At 43.3% G+C, this 22,966-nt stretch overlaps 1 long non-coding RNA gene and 1 other non-coding gene across 2 annotated transcripts in view; one reads left to right on the top strand and one right to left on the bottom strand.

The window, feature by feature from the left end:
- The window catches only part of LOC119927229, a 307,572-nt gene that overhangs the window by 221,409 nt on the left and 63,197 nt on the right, over positions 1 to 22,966 (top strand). The gene's annotated exons all lie outside the window — the stretch shown is intronic.
- On the bottom strand, positions 21,299 to 21,436 carry LOC119927407. Its single transcript, XR_005450414.1, has one exon. It is a non-coding gene; the product is annotated as a small nucleolar RNA SNORA7 (small nucleolar RNA).

Below are 22,966 nucleotides of genomic sequence, written 5' to 3'. Positions count from 1 at the left end.
CTGACCTGGAACCCCCTTCCTCCTCAAATCCGACAGACAATTACTATCCTCCCCTTCAAAGCCTTATTGAAGGCATATCTCCTCCAAGAAGCCTTCCCTGTCTAAACTGTCCTCTCGTCTCCCACTCCCTTCTGCAACACTCTGATTTCATTCATCTCCTCTCCTATCCCCATGGCACTTGTGTATATATCTGTAATTTTTTTATTCATTTATTTCTGTATATTAATGTCTGTCTTTCCCTCTGGACTGTGACCTTGTGGTGGGTAGGGAATGTGTCTGTTTGTATTGTACTCTCTCAAGTGATTAGTACAGTGCTTTGCACACAGTTAGCACACAATAAATACAACAGAATGAATTGAATGAGTGAATCTCCTGCAATAATGACAACAACTCCGGTTCAAGTCCTCTCCAATCTGGTTACTGCACCAACCACCTCACTAGCCTCCCCATTTTTTTTCTGTCTCCATCCAAAATAGAAACTCTAAACCACTGGCTTCAAAGCTCTCTTTTAATCAGCTCCCTCACATCAGTTGGTGTTCTGTCATTTGGATCTATGCTCTTGCTCTTTTACTTACTTCATATTTGCAATTCATGAACCCTTTATTCACCACTCCCTCATCCCCATAGCACTTATGTCCATATCCATGATTTATTTATATTAATGTCTTTCTCCTCCTCTAGATTAGTATAGTGCTCTGCACACAGTAAGCGCTCAATAAATACGATTGAATGACTGAATGAATTTTAAGCTTGTTGTGGTCAGGGAATATGTCTACCAACTCTGTTATAGTCTAATGAATAGAGCATGGGCCCGGGAGTCAGAAGGAAGTTAGTTCTAATTTAGACTCTGCTTGTCTGCTGTGTGACCTGGGGGAAGTCACTTCACTTCTCTGTGCCTCAGTTTTACGTCATCCATAAAATGGGAATTAGGACTGTGAGCCCCTTGTAAGATGAAAACTACATCCAACTCATTCATTCATTCATTCAATCTTATTTATTGAGCACTTACTGTGTGCAGAACACTGTACTAAGCGCTTGGGAAGTACAAGTTGGCAACATACAGAGACAGTCCCTACCCAACAACAGGCTAACAGTCTAGAAGAGGGAGACAGACAACAAAACAAAACATGTGGACAGGTGTCAAGTCGTCAGAACAAATAGAAATAAAGCTAGATGCACATCATTAACAAAATAAATAGAATAGTAAATATGTACAAGTAAAATAAATAGAGTAATAAATCTGTACAAACATATATGCAGGTGCTGTGGGGAGGGGAAGGAGGTAGGGTCAGGGGGATGGGGAGGAGGAGAGGAAAAAGGGGGCTCAGTCTGGGAAGGTTTGCTTCTATTGATCTCAGCACTTAGTGCAGTACCTGGCATATAGTAAGCGCTTAACCAATACCATCATTATTATCATTATTAAGTGCTTAGAGCAGTGCCCCGTACACAGTAAGCACTCAATAAATACTGTTGGTTGATTGATTACCCATTACATTTTAGGTTCTTTAATGCAAGTAGCCTAGAGTAGTGGATGAAGCCTCGGCCTGGGAGTCCTTCTGACTGGGTTCTAATCCCAGTTCCCTGACTTGTCTGCTGTGTGACCTTGCCCAAGTCACTTAACTTGTCTGTGCTTCAGTTACCTCACCTATAAAATAGGGATTAAGACTGTGAGCTCCATGTGGGACATGGATTGGGTCCAATGCGATTAGTGTGTATCTACCCCATTGTTTAGTACAATGCCTGACACATAGTAAGACCTTAATAAAAACCATTAAAAAATGCACTCAGTAGGTACTCCATACAGTGCTCTGCATGCAATAGGTCCTAAGTACAGTGTTCTGCCCTCAGGTCCTGAGTATAGTGTTCTCCACACCATAGGTACTCAGTACAGTGCTGTACCCCAAGAAGCTATTCAGTTTCGCACTGCACAACCAGTAGTCTGGAAGGGCCTCCAAAATGATCCGGAAAACACATCTGTCACGATTGGCATTGTTTAGAAGTTGAGCCAGGCCCAAGTCTATGAATTTGTGAATTTATTTTTGTTTACATCTGTAAATCTGTATTAAATAAACAACCATTGTCTTTTCCAACTCAACATTCTGTGCTCCAGGAGCAGGACCAGAAATCAGCAGGAATTTCTCTTCATTTACCGAACTTATTGCGTGACTGAAAATCATCGGAAACTCCCCTTAGTTTACCAAAGGGTAGATTTGAAAATAGTAATTAAATCATTTCCAACAGGTCAGCCCTTCAATTTGCCGTTCTCTTGGACTAATATCAATTCTGAGACCGGCAATCCCATCCTGATTGCTGATTTTCTCTTCTGCCCAGTGGATTCAGCTTTGCTTTGTAAACAATACACTTTCTTCAAATATTGCATTTACAACCCTATTACTTTAAATCTTTTGTCCATCAGCATAATGGACCGATCTTATTCACAGTGGAGATTTCCAGATTAATCGGTGACACTTTCCTAGAAAGCATTTAATTCTCAGCAAATGGACAGCAGCTGTATTGAGTGAATAGGAGACCAAGCATGAGAGATGTGGTGTGGTTTTTATTTTTTACTGGACAGAAGCTTACTGACACCAGGGCCCCACACTTGGTGAGTAAAGGATCAGAGTCAAAGAGGAAAGGTTGTGTCAACCTCCTAGAGGGTGAAGAGTTTGCCAGGATTGGTGAACGACCCTGTAGACCCTCTCTCTGGCAAAGCTCTTCATCTGAGACCAGTGTGGTGATGAGAATGGGAGCCTGGAGATTCTAGAAAAAAGAAAGCAGTCTTCTTTTTTTATGGTTTTTGTTAGCCACATATTATGTGCCAGGCATTGGAATAAGTTCTGGGTTAGGTTTAGGATAATTGGATTGGACACAGTCGCTGTCCCAAATGGATATCACAGTCTTAATCCCCATTGTACAGATGAAGGAACTGAGGGGCAAAGTAGAATAATGATAATAACAATAATAATAACCATTCAGTACACATCTTCCTGCTCATCAAGAACCTCCTGTGGTTGCCCACCACCTCCAGATGAAACAGAAACTCCTTACTATCACCTTTAAAGCACTTAGCTTGCTACCTCACTGTGCCCTGATCTCATATTTCTTGCTGCTGACCCCCTTTCCCTCATCCTCCCTTTTTCCTGGAGCACTCTCCCAGTCCACATATGCCAGACCACCACTTTCCCTACCTTCAAAGCATTAAGGTCCCATCTCCTCCAAGAGGCCTTCCCTGATTAAGTCTTCCCCGGCTCCCTCTACCTTCTGCATTGTCTATGCACTTGGATCTGTGACTTCGGGCCCACAGTACTTATATACATATCTGTACTTATATCAATATCTGTCTTCCCGTCTAGAATGTAAGCTCGTAGGCAGGGAATATGTCTGTTTATTGTTATATTGTGCTCTTCCAAGGGCTTAGTACAGTGCTCTGCACACAGTAAGCACTCAGTAAATAAACTGCTTCTTAAAAAATGAAGTGAAGCTGTGCCCAAAGTTTCTCTAGTATACTTTTTTCCCATTAATACCCTCAGAGCTTTTTTCCAGAATGACTGCAGAACAAAAAATTATTCACATTAAAGCATGAATTAAAGCAACTCTGCATCTCCAGCCCTGATCTCTTTCCCTCTCTGCAGTCTCTCATTTCATGTTTAACATGTCCAAAACAGACCTCTTTATCTTCCCACCCAAACCCTCTCCTCCCCATGACTTTCCCATCACTGTACTGCTCCACCATCCTTCCTATCACCCAAGCCTGTAAACTTGGTGTTATCATTAACTTTTCTCTCTCATTCAACCCACATATTCAATTCATCACTGTGTTCTGTCAGTCCCACATTCACATCATTGCTAAAATCTTCCCTTTCCTCTCCATCCAAACTGCTACCACATTAATATCATCATTCATTCTATTCCACCTGGATTAGTGCATCAGCCTTCTTGCTGACCTCCCAGCCTCCTCTCTCTCCCCACTCCAGTCCATACTTCAGTCTGCTGCCCAGATTATTTTTCTACAAAAGCGTTCAGGACATGTTTTCCCTCTCCTCAAGAACCTCCAGTGGTTGCCCATCCACCTCCTCAGCAAAAAGAAATTCCTCACCATTGCCTTCAAAGCACTCATTCACCTCCCCAGCCTCCTACCTCACCTTGCTAACTCTCCTACTACAACTCAGCCCACACACATCACTCCTCTAATGCTAACCTTTGCTCTGTGACTCCATCTCGTGCATCTCGCTGCTGACCCCTCATCCATATCCTGCTTCTGATCTGAAACCCCCTCCCTCCTCAAATCTGACAGACAATTACTCTCCTCCCCTTCAAAGCCTTATTGAATGCACATCTTTGCCAAGCGGCCTTCCCTCACTAAGCCCCCCTTTCCTCTTCTCCCATTCCCTTCATCATCCTGACTTATTCTTTTTGTTCTCCCCCCTTCCCAGCCCCAAAGCACTTATGTACAAATCTGTAATTTATTTATTAATATGAATTCCTGTCTGCCCCCGCAGGCTGTAATCTCACTGAGGGCAGGGACTGTATCTATCTCTTATTGTATTGCACCCTCCCAAGTGCATAGAACAGTGTTCTGCACACAGTAGCTGCCCAATAAGTACAATTGAATGAATTGAATGAATTAAATATATAATCAGTTGAATGAATTGAATGAATTGAATGAATTAAATTTATAATCAGCTTATATCTTGCACTCATACCTTTCCAGAGGTAGGAAGCTGCATTGTAGCAAACTGTTCATAAACTGTCTTTTTTTTTACAAAAAAAACTAGATATTTTCTGTCAGTGTTTTCCCCTGAATTGGGATTGGATTGAATGAAATTATCCATGGTTTAGAACTTGGGTTTTAAATGACTTCCCCATAAACTAACCTGTAAACCAGCAAATAAAACTGTTTCCACAAGGGGGATCAGCTGATACAGTGAATAGGGTGGAAGGTGCGCAGGGAAACAGTGCATTTTAATGAATTACAAATGTTGAGACTTAGCTGTCTTCTGGAGTATTTGGATGGGAAAAAGTCATGTTCTCTTATTGATGCATCTCTTTTCCCCTGATACCCAGTAGAGAGCGAGGGAGAGAAAGGAAACCTTCTTTGCCTTGGCAGCAGCAGGAAAAGTGAGATTAAGGGGTTTGGTTACCTCTCAGGGAAAGAGTGCAGTTGGTCAGGGGAATCAGGGAAAGGAGACTGAATGGAAGAATAAGCATGAGACGGGCCCTGGGAAACCAGGGGAAAAAGAGCAGCCTGGGGAAAAGAGAGTCTGAGAACCATTTTTTAGCTTGGATGTACATGGAGAAGAGATACAATATGCTGCCCTGTCCTAAATAGAAAACAATATTTTTCCTATTAAAGCAACCTTGGACTCTTGATAGTTGTGAAGTTGTTCATCCAGTTGTATTCTGCAAACTGTGAGTCATGAATCGGGTAAAGCAGCATGGTCTAGTAGATAGATGATGGGCCTGGCAGTCAGGACCTGGCTTCTAAACCCAGCTCTGCCACATGTCTGCTCTGTGACCATGGGCAACTCACTTCACTTCTCTGTGCCTCAGTTACCTCATCTGTAAAATGAGGATTAAGACTGTGAGCCCCATGTGGGACATGGACTGTGTCCAACCTGGTTGTCTTCTGTCTACCCCAGTGCTTTGTACAGTGCCTGTGACCTAGTAAGCACTTGACAAATGCCATTATCATTATTATTATTAATAATAAAAGCCAATGCTTTTCTATTGGATGCTTTTATATGGTGTTTGTTAAGCGTTTACTATGTGCCAGGCACTTTAGCATAGTGGGGTAGTACAAGCTAATTAGGTTAGACGTAGTTCATGTCCCACATGGGGCTCACAGGCTTCATCCCCATTTTAAAGATGAGGTAAATGAGACCTAGAGAAGTGAAGTGACTTGCTCAAGCTCACACAGCAGACAATCAGTCAGTTTGCTTACTGTGTGCAGAACACTATACGAAGTGCTTGGGAGAGTACAATATAACAGAGTTGGGAGACATATTCCCTGCCTACAACTAGCTTACATTCTAGAGGGGGAGACAGACATTAATAGGAATAAATTAAGGATATGGACATAAGTGCTGTGAGGTTGAGGGAGAGGTGAACAAAGGGAGCAAATCCAAGTACAAGGCAGATACAGAATGGAGGGAAAGAGGAGGAAATGAGGGCCAAGTTGGGCAAGACCTCTTGGAGGAGATGTGCCTTTGATAAGACTTTGAAGGGAGAGTGATCATCTGTTGGATATGAAGGAAGGAATTCCAGACCAGAGGCAGGATGTGAGTGAGGGGTCGGCTATGAGATAGAGGAGATTGAGGTACAGTGAATAGGCTGGCATTAGAGGAGCAAAGTGTGTGGAATGGTTTGTAATAGAGCAGTGACATGAAGTAGGAGGGGAAAAGGTGATTGAGTGCTTTAAAGACAAGTGGAAGATCCTGGATTAGAACCCAGGTCCTTCTAATTGCCAGGCCCAAGCCACACTAGGCCACACTACTTCTTGTTGATTCTCTTCTGCCTGTGTTTGGCAAATGGTGGCTTGTTGGAAACTTCTGGAATGATTTGTAAGTAGTCAGAGGTGCTCTTGCTCTGGGTAGAATATGGTGCCTTTTAAACCAAGAAACCTTTAAAAGCATGGCCACAAAGGGAGAAATTTTAGCAAGTAGAGGAGGAGAGAGACATCAGTCCCTCAAGACTGCAAGCATATTGGGAGCAGGGAACATGTCTACTAACACTGTTGTGTTTTCCTCAAGAACCTCCAGTCGTTGCCCATCCACCTCTGCATCAGAGAAATTCCTCTCCATTAACTTTAAAGCCCTCAATCACCTCGCCCCTTCCTCACTCACCTCACTGTTCTCCTACTACAACCCAGCCTGCACACTTCCTTCCTCTAATGTCAACCTACTCTCTATACCTCCATCTCGACTTTTGCGCCACCAGCCTCTTGCCCATGTCCTGCCTCTGGCCTGGAATGCCAGTTCCCTTCATATCCATCCATAACCATCACTCTCCCCACCAGAACCTCAGTGAAGGCAGATCTCCTTCAAGAGGCTTTTCCTGACTAGGCCCTAATTTCCTCTTCTCACGCTCCCTTCTGCATTGCCCTTGCATTTGGACTTGCACTCTTTAGTCACCCCTCCCTCAGCCCCACAGCACTTATGTCCGAATCCATAATTTCTTTATTCACATTGTCTGAATCCCCATCTAGATTATAAGCCTGTTGTGGGCAGGGAACATGTCTGTTCACTGTTGTACTCTCCAAACCTCTTAATAATAATAATAATAATGATGATGGCATTTATTAAGCACTTACTATGTGCAAAGCACTGTTCTAAGCGCTGTGCTCTGCACACAGTAAGCACTCAATAAATACCAATAATCAATTAACAAGTGACAGAAGAATGTAGCATGCAGGAGTAGAGCATGTAAACTCTTCCAATGCATTGAAAGGCCTTGAAAGGCAGAGACTAGTTTTATCATACACTCCCCAGGTGTCAGTATGGTTCTTTTAGCACAACATGCACTGACTCCACCGAATTATGCACACAGAATGAATGAATGAATCAATCAATTGTATTTATTGAGTGCTCACTAAGAGCAGAACACTGCAGTGAGAAGCAGCATAGCCAAGTGGATAGAGCCCAGGCCTGGGAGTAAGTAGGACTTTGGTTCTAATCCCAGCTCTGCCACTTGTCCTCTGTATGACCTTGGGCTTCTTAGCTTCTCTGAGCCTCAGTTACCTCATCTGCAAAATGGGGATTAAGACTGTGAGTCCCACGTGGGACAGGAACTGTGTCCAAATTGATTAGGTTGTATCCACCCCAGTGCTTAGAACAGTGCCTGGCACATAGTAAGTGCTTAACAAATTCCATAAAAACCCAAGCACTTGGGAGAATACAATGCAACAGAATTAAAAGACACATTCTCTGCCCATAACGTCTCATAGTCAAAGTTCAATCTGTTAACCAAACAGTGGTATTTATTGAACACTTCCTATGTGCAGAGTACTGTACTAAGTGCTTGGGAAAGGATTATATAACAGAATTAGCAGGCATGCCCCCTGCCCATAGCTAGCTTTCAGATTAGAGCATTTTAGAGTCCAGAGGAGCTTACACTCCATAGGAGCCTGCAGTCTAGAGGAGCTTGCAGTTTTGAGTTTACAGTCTAGGGGACTAGTGATCCATGGCGGACGGTAAGACTAGAGATTGTAGGACATTTTTAGAATAGAAAAATATAATCAGGCCACTGGCAGGCTTTCTTTGGGATTCTCCCATGATACCCCCCACACACACACACACACCTCTAAAACTCCACCTAACACGGCAGGGCCACCCACCTCAGAGTCATCCAAATTCCCAGCCTCCAATCTCCACCCATCCTCTCCCCTCATGGCCCTATCCCCATCCCCAAAGACCATGTTTTGTGTCAGTAATGCTTTTTCTCTGCTTAGTTTGCTGTTCAACGAAAACAGAAGGAGGTTTGGCAACTGGAGGGGGAATGTCGAAATCATGTTAATGGGTGATATCTGACTCGAGTCAGTAAAAATTTGCTCATGGATCACTGTTTTTAAATCTTCAGGAAAAGTGATTTCTTCTGGTTCGGGCTAAAGGAATCAATCAGTAGTATTCAGTGAACATCTATGGTAATCAGAGCACTTCGAAGGGTAAAGTACAACAAAGTTGGTAGACGTGTTCCCTGCCAAAAATGAACTTACAGTCTAGAGGGCTTATTGTGTTTAGAGGATTGTACTGGACACTTGGAAAAGTAAAATATAACAGAATTGGTGAACACATTCCCTGACAACAATGAACTTGGAGTCCAGAGTGCTTATTGTGTGCAGAGCACTGTACTAAATGCTTGGAAGAGTAAAATATACAACAGAGTTGGTAGAAACATTCCCTACCAACATTAGGATTACAGTTTAGAGCACTTATTATGTTCAGAGCACTTTACTAAGTGCTCGGGACAGTAAAGAAGCAATGTGGCTCAATGGAAATAGCATGGGCTTTGGAGTCAGAGGTCCCAGCTCTGTCAACTGTCAGCTGTGTGACTTTGGGCAAGTCACTTTACTTCTCTGTGCCTCAGTTCCCTCATCTGTAAAATGGGGATTAAGATTGTGAGCCCCACGTGGGACAACCTGATCACCTTGTATCCCCCCAGCGCTTTGAACAGTGCTTTGCACATAGTAAGTGCTTAACAAATACCGTCATTATTAAAATACAGCAGAGTTCGTAGACATGTTTCTGCCAACAATGAATTTATAGTCTAGAGCACTTAATGTTTGTAGAGCATTGTACTAAGTGCTTGGGAGAGTACAATAACAGAGTTGGTAGACATATTCCCTACCACAGTGGCTTCGTGGATAGAGCACGGGCTTTGGAATCAGAAGGACCTAGGTTCAAATCCTAGTTTCACCACACATCTGATGTATGACCTTGGGCAAATCACTTCACTTCTCTGTGCCTCAAGTACCTCATCTGTAAAATGGGGATTGAGTGTGAGCCCCATGTGGGACAGGGACTGTGTCCAACCTGATTACCTTGTATCTGCTCCAGCACTTAGAACATGCTTGGCACATAGTAAGTTCTTCAAAAGTAATAATAATAATAATAATAATAATAATGGCATTTATTAAGTGCTTACTATGTGCAAAGCACTGTTCTAAGTGCTGGGGAGGTTACAAGGTGATCAGGTTGTCCCATGGGGGGCTCACAGTCTTAAAGATGTTTTACAGATGAGGTAACTGAGGCACAGAGAAGTTAAGTGACTTGCCCAGAGTCACACAGCTGACAATTGGCGGAGCTGGGATTTGAACCCATGACCTCTGACTCCAAAGCCCATGCTCTTTCCACTGAGCTACACTGCTTCTCTACTATACTATAAGTACTATTATTATTGTTATTGTTATTAGAGGGATGAATGATGCTGCTACTTTCTTCTCTACTGTCTCAACAGTAGGCTAGCCTCAGACACAGAAAGCTGTGCTGGGCTCAGAAAGGGACACTGCTCTCTAAAACCTTTCACCAACAGATACTGTGTTGACCCAGATATTATGAAGGAGGCAAAAAAGGCCATTATCGGGGTGATTAGGAATGAAGAATGGAATGAAGAAGTCCTGGGGAGTAAAATATCAAGACATAAAATTCAGTCATCTGGCGCACAATCGATTGCTTAAATCTCCATTACTCTTGGACTGCAAAGAGGCAGCCACTGCATCATAGAACATAGCCTCCTTGAAACTCCCAGAAACAAAGCTCGAGGGTGGTTCATTAAATTTCAAGTATGAAACAAAATTGGAAGAGCATCTTGGCTTTAGAAGTCAGCTCCCAAGGCATCGGAGATCCCGCTTGGGATGGCTTCCAGGGAGAAGGAACAGTTTCTTCTGATTAAGTGGGATTGTGTTCAACGTGTAATTGATAGAGTATTGTTGTGTGACAAAATACAATACGTTTATATGAGCGTTTAATGTAAGCCTTGAGCGGGAAGAGCCCGATAATTAAATCAATATTCAGTGAAGGAGGGAAACACTCGTCAAAGCTTGGTTCTTGATCAAATGGAAAACAGATGTCATGTAGCTTTCCTCCCCCAATCCTCCACCCTCTGGTCTGTCTTCCTGCCAGCTTCAGAAAAAAAAAAGGCTTCCTGATGCACTCAATCCACAGCTCAAAACACTGCATGATTCTTTGGCCTCCCTAACAATGAGTAGTTTATATTTTCTGGCCAGTCATCTTTCTCGAGCTGAACAGGACACATGTGCAGGATGGGAGTAAGTGGAAGAGGAGCACACACGTTTTGGGTGGGAGCAGGAGGGAGGGGAGCTGTTCCATTTTAGAATATTTCCTGTTTAACCGAGAGTCCTCACAAGGGGGTAGAGGAACAGGGTGTATGCAGGGTGTTGACCAAGACAACAACAACAAATAGAAGATGGTCAGGCTCCAGGATCTTGACAATGCTAAAAAGTAAAAAAAAGAAATAATATGAGAAAAAAGGTAGCAAGAGTGTTCCAGGCACAAACCATGTTTGGGAGTTTGGTTTTGTCTGAATTTGCTCCTTCCCCCCACCCCCACCCACGCACCCTATCCAGCCAAAAAATGAAAGGAAACTATATACAAACATTAAAAACCAATGAAATTGGCAAGTTTTTTTTTTCTCCCACGTCTACAAGACATGTGCTTCTTCTGCAACTGGAGGCGAAGATACTAAGACAGTTTCAAGGCCAACTTTTAAACTAAAAACATGAGTCTGCTTCTTGTTGGCTCTCTCCTTGCCCTCTCCACTAGAGGAGAGTAAAGCTTATAAGGACATAGAAAAGCAGCATGACCGAGTGGGTAGAGCAAGGGCCTGGATGTCAGAAGGACTTGGGTTCTAATCGCTGCTCCACCACTTCTCTATTGTGGGACCGTGGACACATCACTTTACTTCTCTGTGCTTCAGTTCCCTCATCTACAAAATAGTGATTAAGATTGTGAAGCCCATGTGGGACAGGGGCTGTTTCCAACTTGATTAGCTTGTTTCTACCCCAGGACTTAGTACAGTGCCTGCCCTCCCTCTTTATATCCTACGAACAATGACTCTCCCCACCTTCAAAGCCTTAATGAAGGCACAGCTCCTCCAAGAGACCTTCCCTGAATAAGTCCTTCTTTCCTCTTCTCCCACTTCCTTCTGCATTGCCCTGACTTGCTCCCTTTATTCATCACCCCCCCCCACAGTCCCACAGATAGTACTTATGTAGCTATCTTTAATTAATTAATTAATTAATTAATATTAATTTTTGTCTCCCCTCTAGGTTGTAAACTCTTTGTGGGCAGGGAACGTGATTACCAACTCTCTTATATTGTACTCTCCCAAGCTCTTAGTACAGTGCTGAGGATGCAGTAAGCACTCAATGAAGACAATTGAATGAATGAATGAATGCCAAGGTCACCTTTGGACATTTGGCATATGAGAAGCAGTGTGGCCTAGTGGAAAGAGCCTGGGCCTGGGAATCAGAGGATCTGAGTTGAAATCCGTCTCTGCCAATTGCTTGCTTTGTGGCCTTAGGCAAATCAATTAGCTTCTCTGTGCCTCGATTTCCTCAATTATAAAATGGGATTCAATGCCCATTCTTTCTCCTGTGTTCATTCAGTCATATTTGAGTGCTTACTTTGTGCCAAGTATTATACTAAGCACTTGGGAGATACAATAATACAATAAACAGTCACATTCCTTGTCCACAATGAGCTTTCAGTCTGGAGGTGAGCGTATGGTCTAGAGAAAAGCTTAGTATAACTTTGAGCCCTATGTGGGACAAGGGCTGTGTCCAATGTGATTAACCCATATCTACCCCAGTGCTTCAAACAGCACTTGACATATGGTAACCACTTAATAAATATGAGGATGATAATATTAATGATACTAATAATTTGGTCACCCAGTCTCATTTCATTTGATGCCGTTGTGTTAGGCTGAATGTGTAAGGACAGAATGGCCATTCCAACACCTAAATTCAGATCAGTTCTCCATGGGTTTCTTACCTCTGTTGCTTTGCTCCAGACCCGTTTATAGCCCCCTCTCAGATTCACACAGGCTCTGGTTTGGACAGGGTGGACTCTTCCATATCTTTAGCCACGTCTGCTTCCTCCCTTGCCCGACTCCTTCTTGCCAGTGCCCATCATCATCATCAATCGTATTTATTGAGCGCTTACTATGTGCAGAGCACTGTACTAAGCGCTTGGGAAATACAAATTGGCAACACATAGAGACAGGTGAAAGGTGTCACCCAGGTGAAAGAGGGCTCTGGGATGACTACCTCATTCACCTTTGGTATAAAACAGTCTAACTTTTAGTTTAGGTGTTCAGCACAGTGCTCTGCACCAGTTGTTATCTAGGATGGTCCTCAGTAGATACACAGGGCAGCACTCTGTCCGCTGCAGGTACTCAGGGCATGGAAGGATGAATGAATGATTCAATTAATTGATGAATAAATGCATGAGTGGATGAATGAATAAATGGATGGATGATTAAATGGATGGGAGAATGATTGACTGAATGAATGCTTGGATGCATGAATGATTGAACGACCGATGGATGGACGGATGGAATAAATAAGTGAATAAATGAAAGAATGGTTGGATGGATGAATGATTGGGTGGACAGATAAATTAATATGTCAACCTATGCATCAAGCAAAAACTCCTCATACTCGGCTTCAAGGCTTTCCATCACCTCACCCCCCCACCTCACCTTTCTTCTCTCCTTCTACAGCCCAGCCTGCACCGTCGGCTCCTCTGCCGCTAACCTCCTCACTGTACCTCGTTGTCGCCTGTCCCGCCATCGACCCCCGGCCCACGTCCTCCCCCTGGCCTGGAATGCCCTCCTTCCACACATCCGCCAAGCTAGCTCTCTTCCTCCCTTCAAAGCCCTACTGAGAACTCACCTCCTCCAAGAGGCCTTCCCAGACTGAGCCCCCTTTTTCCTCTCCTCCTCCCCATCCCCCCCGCCCTACCTCCTTCCCCTCCCCACAGCACCTGTATATATGTTTGTACAGATTTATTACTCTATTTATTATACTTGTACATGTTTACTATTCTATTTATTTTGTTAATGATGTGCATTTAGCTTTAATTCTATTTGTTCTGATGACTTGACACCTGTCCACATGTTTTGTTTTGTTGTCTGTCTCCCTCTTCTAGCCTGTTGTTGGATAGGGACCGTCTCTATATGTTGCCAAACTGTACTTCCCAAGTGCTTAATACAGTGCTCTGCACACAGTAAGCGCTCAATAAATACGATTGAATGATTGAATAAATGAATGATTATGTGAATGAACTGGTGGTTTGGTGAATGGATGGGTGAATAAGGGAGTGAATGAAGGAAGGAATGAACAGATGAATGAGTGAATGAATGAATGAATGAATGAATGAAAGAAAGAAAGAAAGAAAGAATGAATGAATGAATGAATGAGTGAAAAGGTCACTTTTTGACCCATCTGGCTTCAAGCAGCTCCACAAATGCTCAGAGCTTGGAAGAAAAAAGCGGTTGGAACCAGCTGGGAGAAGAGCAAATTTCTGGAACGTTCTCCTCTCCACCCTTCAGACATCTAGGCCAGGATTTCTTGGTATAATGTTTGGAACTAGTGAAGCCCTTCCTATCTGACCTTGGGTGCCTCTTGGAATTTGGGCCTGGTGTTTCCAAGAGAGGCTGAACTGCTGAGAACCTTGAAGGGTTTAATGAGGGGGATAGGAAGGGATGGAGTGGAAAGAGGGGGTGGGAGAGGAAGTCCTTGGGATAGGAAAGGAGGGAGAGCGATGGAGAATAATGGAGGAGAAAGGGAGGAGATGTGAGGTCTCGTTCTTTACAAAAGCAATGGGCCAATTTATGATCAATGAATGAGAAGGTTGAGAACCATGGAACAAGCACAGTCACATCATGACCATTATCTCCCTTATTAAAGTCACTAAAGACGTTTAACTGCATCTACTGACCCCTTTATCACTCTCACTGTTGGACCCCAACAGCCCCTGAGCCCGAACAGGTGGGCAGGTTTTCATCAGGAGAAATTCAGACCACCATCATGCCTGCGTTTGGCCCCTCCTGGCTTGGCCCATTGCTTCTGAGCTTGCCTATCACATAGAAGGAAAGGGGACATGGGGGAGAAGACCAAAAGTATGTTAATGAACAGCCCACAGTTCTTGTCTGCATTAGCTTCATCTGCAGTCTGCTCCTGCCACATTTCACAAGTGCACTGTGACACCACAACCAACATGGTGGAATTCTGTTCCTTCAGTCATATTTATTGAGCTCTTATTGTGTGAAGAGTACTGTACTAAGTGCTTGGGAGTGAACAATAAAGAGAGTCTATGTCCTATTTATTCAATCGTATTTATTGAGCGCTTACTGTGTGCAGAGCACTGTACTAAGTGCTGCTCCCACAAGGGTAGAGGTGGGCACCCGTTTTGTTTGTGACCTCTGGTGACAATGAATTGAAGTCACAGAGGGACACTGAACCAGCTCTTGTAGGTGCAGGCCCTGAAGCATGATAGAGCATGGGCCTGGGAGTCGGAAGGACCTGAGTTCTAATGCCGGTAATGCTGCTTGTCTGCTGTGTGACCTTGGACAAGTCACTTCCCTTCTCCCTGCCTCGGTTATCACATCTGTAAAATGGGGATTAAGAATGGGAGCCTCTTGTGTGACAGGAACTGTAACCAACCTGATTAGGTTGTATCTACTCCAGCCCTTAGAACAGGAAGCCCTTAACAATTACCATCATTATAACTACCCAATCCTTGATGTGCTTAGTCTATGAACATTTTAGGGTAAACGTGGGGTGTCTTTGGCCCAATATTGGGGTACTCTGAAGGGTGTTCTAGCCAGGAAAACCTGGGGTTCCAGTTGAAACTTACCTGCTGCTCCAGGTTCCATTCACTGCAGGTCTCAAAATAAGCCTGGATTTTTCAGTCAATCAATCAATGGTGTTGACTGACTGCTTTCTAATTAATTAATTAATGATGGCATTTGTTAAGTGCTTACTATGTGCTAAGCACTGTTCTAAGCACTGGGGAGGATACAAGGTGATCAGGTTGTCCCACGTGGGGCTCACAGTCTTAATCCCCATTTTACTGAGGCACAGAGAAGTTAAGTGACTTGTCCAAGGTCACACAGCTGACAATTGACAGAGCCAGGATTTGAACCCATGACCTCTGACTCCCAAGCCCTTGCTCTTTCCATTGAGCCATGCTGCTTCTCACTATGCTGCTTCTTACTATGTGCAGAACACTGTACTAAGCACTTAGGAGAGTACTATACAACAGAATTAGCTGAAGTGTTTTCTGCCCACAATGAGCTTACAGTCTAGAGCACTTTTCTAGGCACTTGGGAGAATACAATAAACAGAGTTGGCAGGCACGTTCCCTGCCCACAGAGAGCTTACACTCCCCTTTAGAAATCTGTGTCAGAGTAATACAGGTGGCTGCAGAATCCACAAACTCTCTTAACACGGCTGTTTCCCATGGTCGATATGAAGTGTGCTCGGAGAATAGAAGTTTGCAGTGCTCTACTGATCACCCACATAGCCACCTGTGCACTCCAGGGATTTAGTGATCTTTCCATTACAAGGAGGGTGTGTGTGTGTATATGTGTACGTACACACACACACACTAATAGGGTATATATAGTCTTCTACATTTGCACACATCAGAGAGGCTGAATTGATCTCCGGTGCAAATTACTTGAAAGAACGGATTCTTCGACACTTGCTTTTGGGGGAGTTTCATTTCTCCCAGGTCACCTGGAACCCAAACAAAGCACTGGCAGTTTTCTCCAGGTTTTTCAACAAAGCCTGATTGCTGTGTTTAGTCATAAACCGGAATAATGAAAAGCAGCGAGTGTTCACATGACCCATTTAGCCCCCTGGGCTAGAGAGCATCTGTTTTCAATTATTTCTATGAATTTGTAAGGAACAATAAAAGCCGGGCAAATTCGCAGCAAAGACAGCACCTTAAGAAATGGTTCTTCCTCTCTAGCTGCCCTCTGCTGAGAGTACATCTGGGGTTAGGGTAAGGTATATTCATAGGTCGCTGGACATTACATAGAAATGAGCTGCATCATAGTTAATGTGCTGAAATCAACTCCACCAAAATCCCATGTTGCACCTTTGGCTGTGAAAATTTCATGGTGCACTCAACAAATCCCGGGCATTATTAATCTAGAGCGAGAAAGTTGGCTTCAGCCACTGAGTTATATCCTAAGATGGAGACTAACTTCCCGGAGCCAAGTTTGTAGAAAACAGAGTTATCCTATTTATTATTTAGTGGATTCTCCAGTGCTTATTTGGCTCTGAGAACATGGGCAATTCACTTAAGAAAAACTCTTGTCCTCACTATTAAGGCATTGAACCATGTGATCCTTCTATACATGGGTAGTTTCACCTAGTGGATAGAGCCCGAGTCTAGGGCTCAGAAGGACCTGGGTTCTAATCCTGGCTCTACCAGTTGCTTGCTGTGGGACCTAGGGGAAATCACTGAATAATAATAATAATAACAATAATGGTATTTGTTAAGTGCTTACTATACTCCAGGCACTGTATCAAGTGCTGAGGTGGCGACAAGTAAATTGGGTTGGACAGAATCCCTGTCCCACAGGGGACTCACATTCTCAATCCCCATGTTATAGATAAGGGAATTGAGGCACAGAGAAGCTAAATGACTGCCCAAGGTCACACAGCGGATGAGTGATGGACTTAACTTCTCTGTGCTTCAGTTTCCTCAACTGTAAAATAGGGATATGCGTTTTCCCTTCTAATGAGACTATGAACCCCATGCAGGACAAGTAATTCACAAGTCATTAGTAGAGGAGCAGTATAGTGGAAAGACCACAGGTCTGGGAGACAGAGGACCTGGGTTCTAATCCCAGATCCACCATTTATCTGCTGGGTGACTTTGGGCAAGTCACTCAACTTCTCTGTGCCTCAGATACATCATCTGTAAAATGAATTCACTCATGGAATTCAATACTGGTCTTCCTCCTAATTAGATTGTGAGCCCTGTGTGGATCAGGGACTGTGTCTCACGTGAATGTCCTGCATCTTCTCTAGTGCTCAGGATAGTGCTTGACACATAGTAAGCAATTAACAGACACTACTACAAAAAGGAATTCTACGAAGAAGAAAGAATGGCAGAGAGGTTTTCCATATAACTCCTGTATTCTCCACCTCATGCTCTCATTCTCCCACTTCCTTCTGTGTTACTCTTGCTGTGGAATTTGCACCCTTTATTCATCTCTCACTGGGCCCCACAGCACTTAAAAACCTATCCATAATTACTTATATGTTCTATATATTTCTAGACTGTGAGCCCGCTGATGGGTAGGGACCATCTCTGTATGTTTCCATCTTGTACTTCCCAAGCGCTTAGTACAGTGCTCTGCACACAGTAAGCGCTGAATAAATACGATTGAATGAATATGTTATTATTTGTATGTTTCCTCCTCTTGATTTAAAACTCACTGTGGGCAGGGAACATATCTACCAACTCTGCTGCATTGTTCTCTCCCAAGTGCTTAGTAGAGTGCTCTGCACACAGTAAGCACTCAGTATGGTTGATTATTCTACTAATTGATTCAGGTTTCTGCTGTGAAATGGTTGAACAGTTAGAAGGAAGAGTCAAGAGTCTCCACCTCAGCTCTTCACTAAATGTGTGAACTTTCAGGTACCCCCAGATCCAGATTCTGTCCTTGTCAGGATGACCTTGAGTGTTCTCCCTGGGACTATGTCCATCTGGGAACTTAGGACCTGTACTCCTGAATGAGCCCAGGACCATTTCATTTATTTATGGTACTTGTTGAGTGCTTACTATGTGCTGGGCACTGGGGTAGAGACAACTAGTTGAGTTGGACACAGTCCTTGTCCTATGTGAGGCTCTCACTCTTAATCCCCATTTTATAGTGGAGGTAACTGAGGCACAGAGAAGTAAAGTGACTTGCCCAAATTCACACTGCAGACAAATGATGGAGCCGGAATTAGGATCCAGGTCATTCTGACTCCCAGGCCTAGGCACTATCCACTAGACCACGCTGCTTCTGGCCTTAGATAGGTGTCTTGAATTTCCAGTGACTTGGGCCAGGAGAAGATGGCAGGCGTTCAAACTCTTAACTCGAATAGAAATATATATTTCATAAGAAAACATGATCATAGAGAAAAAATATTTAAATTAATAGTGTTTTGATTATTTAAACCTCTGTTCATAAGTCTGGAAATGAAAGCACCTGGATAAACACACGGTCTTCGGAAGTTAAAGGTCACATTATGGCTTAAATATCCATGACATTTGAAGGTTAAATACCACTTTACAATACTAATATTCCTTTCTTAAAGAGGATGCAATGGCACATACATCGATCAGTGGTATTTACTGAGCACTTACTACCTGCAGAGCACTGAAATAAGTTCTTGAGATAATTCAGTATGAGTTGGTAGACACATTTCCTGCCCATAGTCAGCTTACAGTTGAGGAGGACAGTCTAATCAATCAATGGTATTACTGAGAACTTATTATGTGCAGAGTTCTGTACTAAGTGCTTGGGAGGGGACAACATGCCTACACATGTATGCATCCTCTGACTTGGTTGTGGAGATGTAACACAGTTGCTCAGGATGGAGTTTGACTTCAAGTTGGGATTAGAGCTAGTTTCTTCTTGGTATTTGAAAAAAAATAGGGGAAATAAATTATTTGAGGTCAATCAATGGCATTTATTGAGCGCTTACTGTGTGTAAAGCACTGTACTAAGCACTTGGGAGAGGACAGTGGAACAGAGTTGGTATTCATGTTCTCTTGACACAGCAAGTTTACAGTCTAGAGAGGGAGACTGACATTAATATAAATAAATATATCACAGATATGGGCATAAATCCTATGGGCCTGAGGGATAGGTGAATATAGATTGACAGTGGACTGTCCCTCTAGACTTTAAGGTCATTGTGGTCAGGGAAAGTGTCTGCCAACTAACTCTGTTGTATTGCCCTCTCCCTAGCGCCTAGTGCAGTGCTCTGCACAGTGTAAGCTCCAGCGCTTAGAACAGTGCTTGACACATAGTAAGCGCTTAACAAATACCATCATTATTATTATCATTATTATTATAAATACCACTGGTAATGATGACGGCAGTAAAACCTCTTCATACCTAAGTACAGATATAACAAAACCGTCCAAATTCCCGAGCAATGCCTATTGTTTAGCTTTCTTGCCCTATCTTATGCTGTCGAGTCATCTCTGACCCACGGACACATCTCTCCCACAACACACCTCCTACATCAGGAATTGCTCTGGTAGTGGATCCATAGAGTTTTCTTGGTCAAAATGTGGAAGTGGTTTACCATTTCCTCCTTCCAAGCAGTAAACTCGAGTCTCCGCCCTCAACTCTCTCCTATTCGGCTGCTGCCCAGCACGGGTGAGATTTGACTTATAGCAGATTGCCTTCCACTCGCTAGCCACTGCCCAAGCTAGGAATGGAATGGAATGGACAGGCCTCTGCTTGATTCTCCCTCCCATAGTCGAGACTGGAAACTCTCCAGGTGTGACCCTGAGAGAGGATTGTATAGCGTTATACACCTTCAAATGAACTTTTTGTGAAATTTCATACCACAGGCGCCCCAAATTGATTCTGAAAATGTTACGACACACACGGTTGGTTGACAGTCGGGGTTGTCAGTCAGTCAGTGGTTATCCTGCTAATTGTTAGTGGCTCTAAAAAGCAGCTTGGCCTGGTGGGCAGGGAGTGCATCTGTTTTTTGTTATAATATACTCTACCAAATGCTTAGTACAGTGCTCTGCATGCTGTAAGTGTTCAAGAAATACATTTGAATGAATGATTGAATCATTGCAACCTGGTGGAAAGAGCTCGAGCCTAGGAATCAGAGGACCTGGGCTCTGATTCCAGCTCCACCACTCATCTGCTGAGTAACCCTGGGCAAGTCATTTCACTTCTTTGGTCCTCAGTTCTCTCTTCTGCGACGTGGGGATTAAGACTGTGAGTGTTGTGTGGGACATGGACTATGTCCAACCTTATTAGTTTGTATCAACCCCAGTACTTAGCACAGTGTCTTTCACATATAAAGTGCTGAACAAGTGCTATTCTCTGTGCTTCAGTTCTCTCATCTGTTAAAATGGAGATTAAAATTGTGAACGCCATGTGGGAAATGGACTATGTCCAGTTTGATTAGCTTGTCTCTACCAAGAGCTTAGTACAGTGTCTGGCACACAGTAATCACTTACCATAAAAAAAATTTCTGTCCAAAGGGCCTTCTTGGCTAGAAGGTGCCTTAGTAATCACATTTTTAGTTCTGTTGCTAGATTGGGGCAGGGATTTTGTCCAACTTGATTTGCTTATATGTAGCGTGATGTTTAGTACAGTGCATAACAAAGCAAGATGAAACATCCAAAAGGTGCCTTTTGGAAAAAAAGCTTTAACGCATACACTTGTGTAGAAGAAACCACAAGGGTTGGAGTTTAAATGTATGTGAGGGTGATCCAATCCAGTAAATTCTGGGCACAAATTTTTTGAGGCAAAGCAGAAGGCAAGACATGGAAGTAAAATTATTTTTCTCTCTTTCCAATCCTTGTCTTATAAGTCGTTTCTGACCCATAGCTTCACCATGCACACATCTCTCCCAGAACACCACACTCTCCATCTGTAATCATGCTGGGAGTGTATCCATTTTCTTGGTAAAAACACAGAAGTGGTTTACCATTGCCACCTTTCGTGCACTTAACTCAAGTCTCCACACTTGACTCTCTCCCATGCCACTGCTGCTGAGCATGGGTGAGTTTTGACTTGTAGAAGATTGCCTTCCACTCGCTAGCCACTTCCCAAACTAGGAATGAAATGGATAGGACTCTGCTTGATTCTCCCTCCCATAGCCTAAACTGGTAGAGTATTGGAAACTCTCCAGGTGCGACACTGAGAGGGGATTTTCCAATCCTATCAGGATGCAAATTCCTTTAATGTAAAGGCTAATGTAAAATGTTTAGAGCAGTGGCTGCTGATGATAATGATAGTAATCGTGATAATGATGATAATGATGTTGATGATAGTGTTGATTAATCTTTCTTGTCTAACACCAAGAATCTAACACATAGCTCTGAACATGAGGACATGTCATGAACATATTGGTTCTAAGACCAGGAATTGGAACCAGGATTTTCTCATTAATCAATTAATCAATCAACGGTATTTGTTGAGCGCTTACTGTGCGTAGAGAACTGTATGTACTAAGAACTTGGGGAAACACAATACAGCGGAGCTAGTAGACACATCCCCTGCCAAAGAGCACAAAGTCTAGAGGGGAAACACTCTTACACAAATAAATTACAAATTTATATCTAGTGCTTAAAAGGGTACAGATTCAAGTGCAAAAGTGATGCTGAAGGGTGAAGGAGCAAGGAAAATGAGGGCTTAATCAGGGAAGGCCTCTTAGAGGCTATGTGCTTTTAATGCTTGGAAGGTGGGGAGACTGATTGTCTGTTGGTGATAAAGAGGCAGGGCATTCCAGGCCAGAGGCAGGTGTCAGGTTGGCTGAAAGAAAGACAAGATTGAGATACTGTGAGTTGGTTGACATTAGAGTTGTGAAGAGTGTGGACTGGGTTATAGTAAGAGAATAGTAAGGTGAAGTAGGAGGGGTGATTGTGTGCTTTAAAACCAATGTTGAGGAGTTTTTGCTTGATGTAGAGGTGGATGGGCACCCACTGGAGGTTCTTGAAAAATGGGGAAACGTGCACTGAAGCAGTTTTTAGAAAAACAATTCAGCCAGTAAAGTAAGAACTGAAGTTGGAAAGGCAGGAGGCAGGGAGGTCAGCAAGGAGACTGTTACAGGAAATTATTGATTGATCATGATTTCCAGGAAAAGGGAGTGGTCGACAGGGTCAAAAGCATCTGAGAGGCTGAGGAGAATTAGGATGGAGTAGAGGCCATTTGGAGAAAACACACACCTATATACATGCGCCTGGATATATTCAGTTATCTGTTACACTCTTGTTCTTCTCCTACTCCCACTATTTCATATTTTATTCATATTTGTTGTTAGTTTGTAAACTCCTAGAGAGCAGGGAAAATTTCTTTGGCTTCTGTTATACTCTGCCCAAATGTTTGGAACAGCAGTGTGGCCTGAGAAGCAGTGTGGACTAGTGATAAGAGAATGGGTTTGGGAGTCAGAAGACCTGGGTTCTATTCCCGGCTCTGCCATTTGTCTGCTGTGTGACTTTGGGCAGATGACTTCACTTCTCTGTGCCTTAGTGACCTCATCTGTTAAATGGGGATTAAGGCTGTGAGCTCTCTGCACTCAGTTGGCTTTCTGTGAGTGCTATGGATTGATTAACTTTTTTTTTCCATGGCATTTGTTAAGTGCTTACTATGCTCCAGCCACTGTTCTGAGCACTGGGGTAGATACAAGATAATCAGATTGGACTCAGTCTGTGTCCCACATGGGGCTCATAGTCTTAAT

The sequence above is a fragment of the Tachyglossus aculeatus genome, chromosome 4, assembly GCF_015852505.1.
Source record: "Tachyglossus aculeatus isolate mTacAcu1 chromosome 4, mTacAcu1.pri, whole genome shotgun sequence".
Taxonomy (NCBI): domain Eukaryota; kingdom Metazoa; phylum Chordata; class Mammalia; order Monotremata; family Tachyglossidae; genus Tachyglossus; species Tachyglossus aculeatus.
The sequence above is the reverse complement of the archived record's forward strand: the minus strand, read 5'-3'. Positions and strand labels throughout refer to the sequence as shown.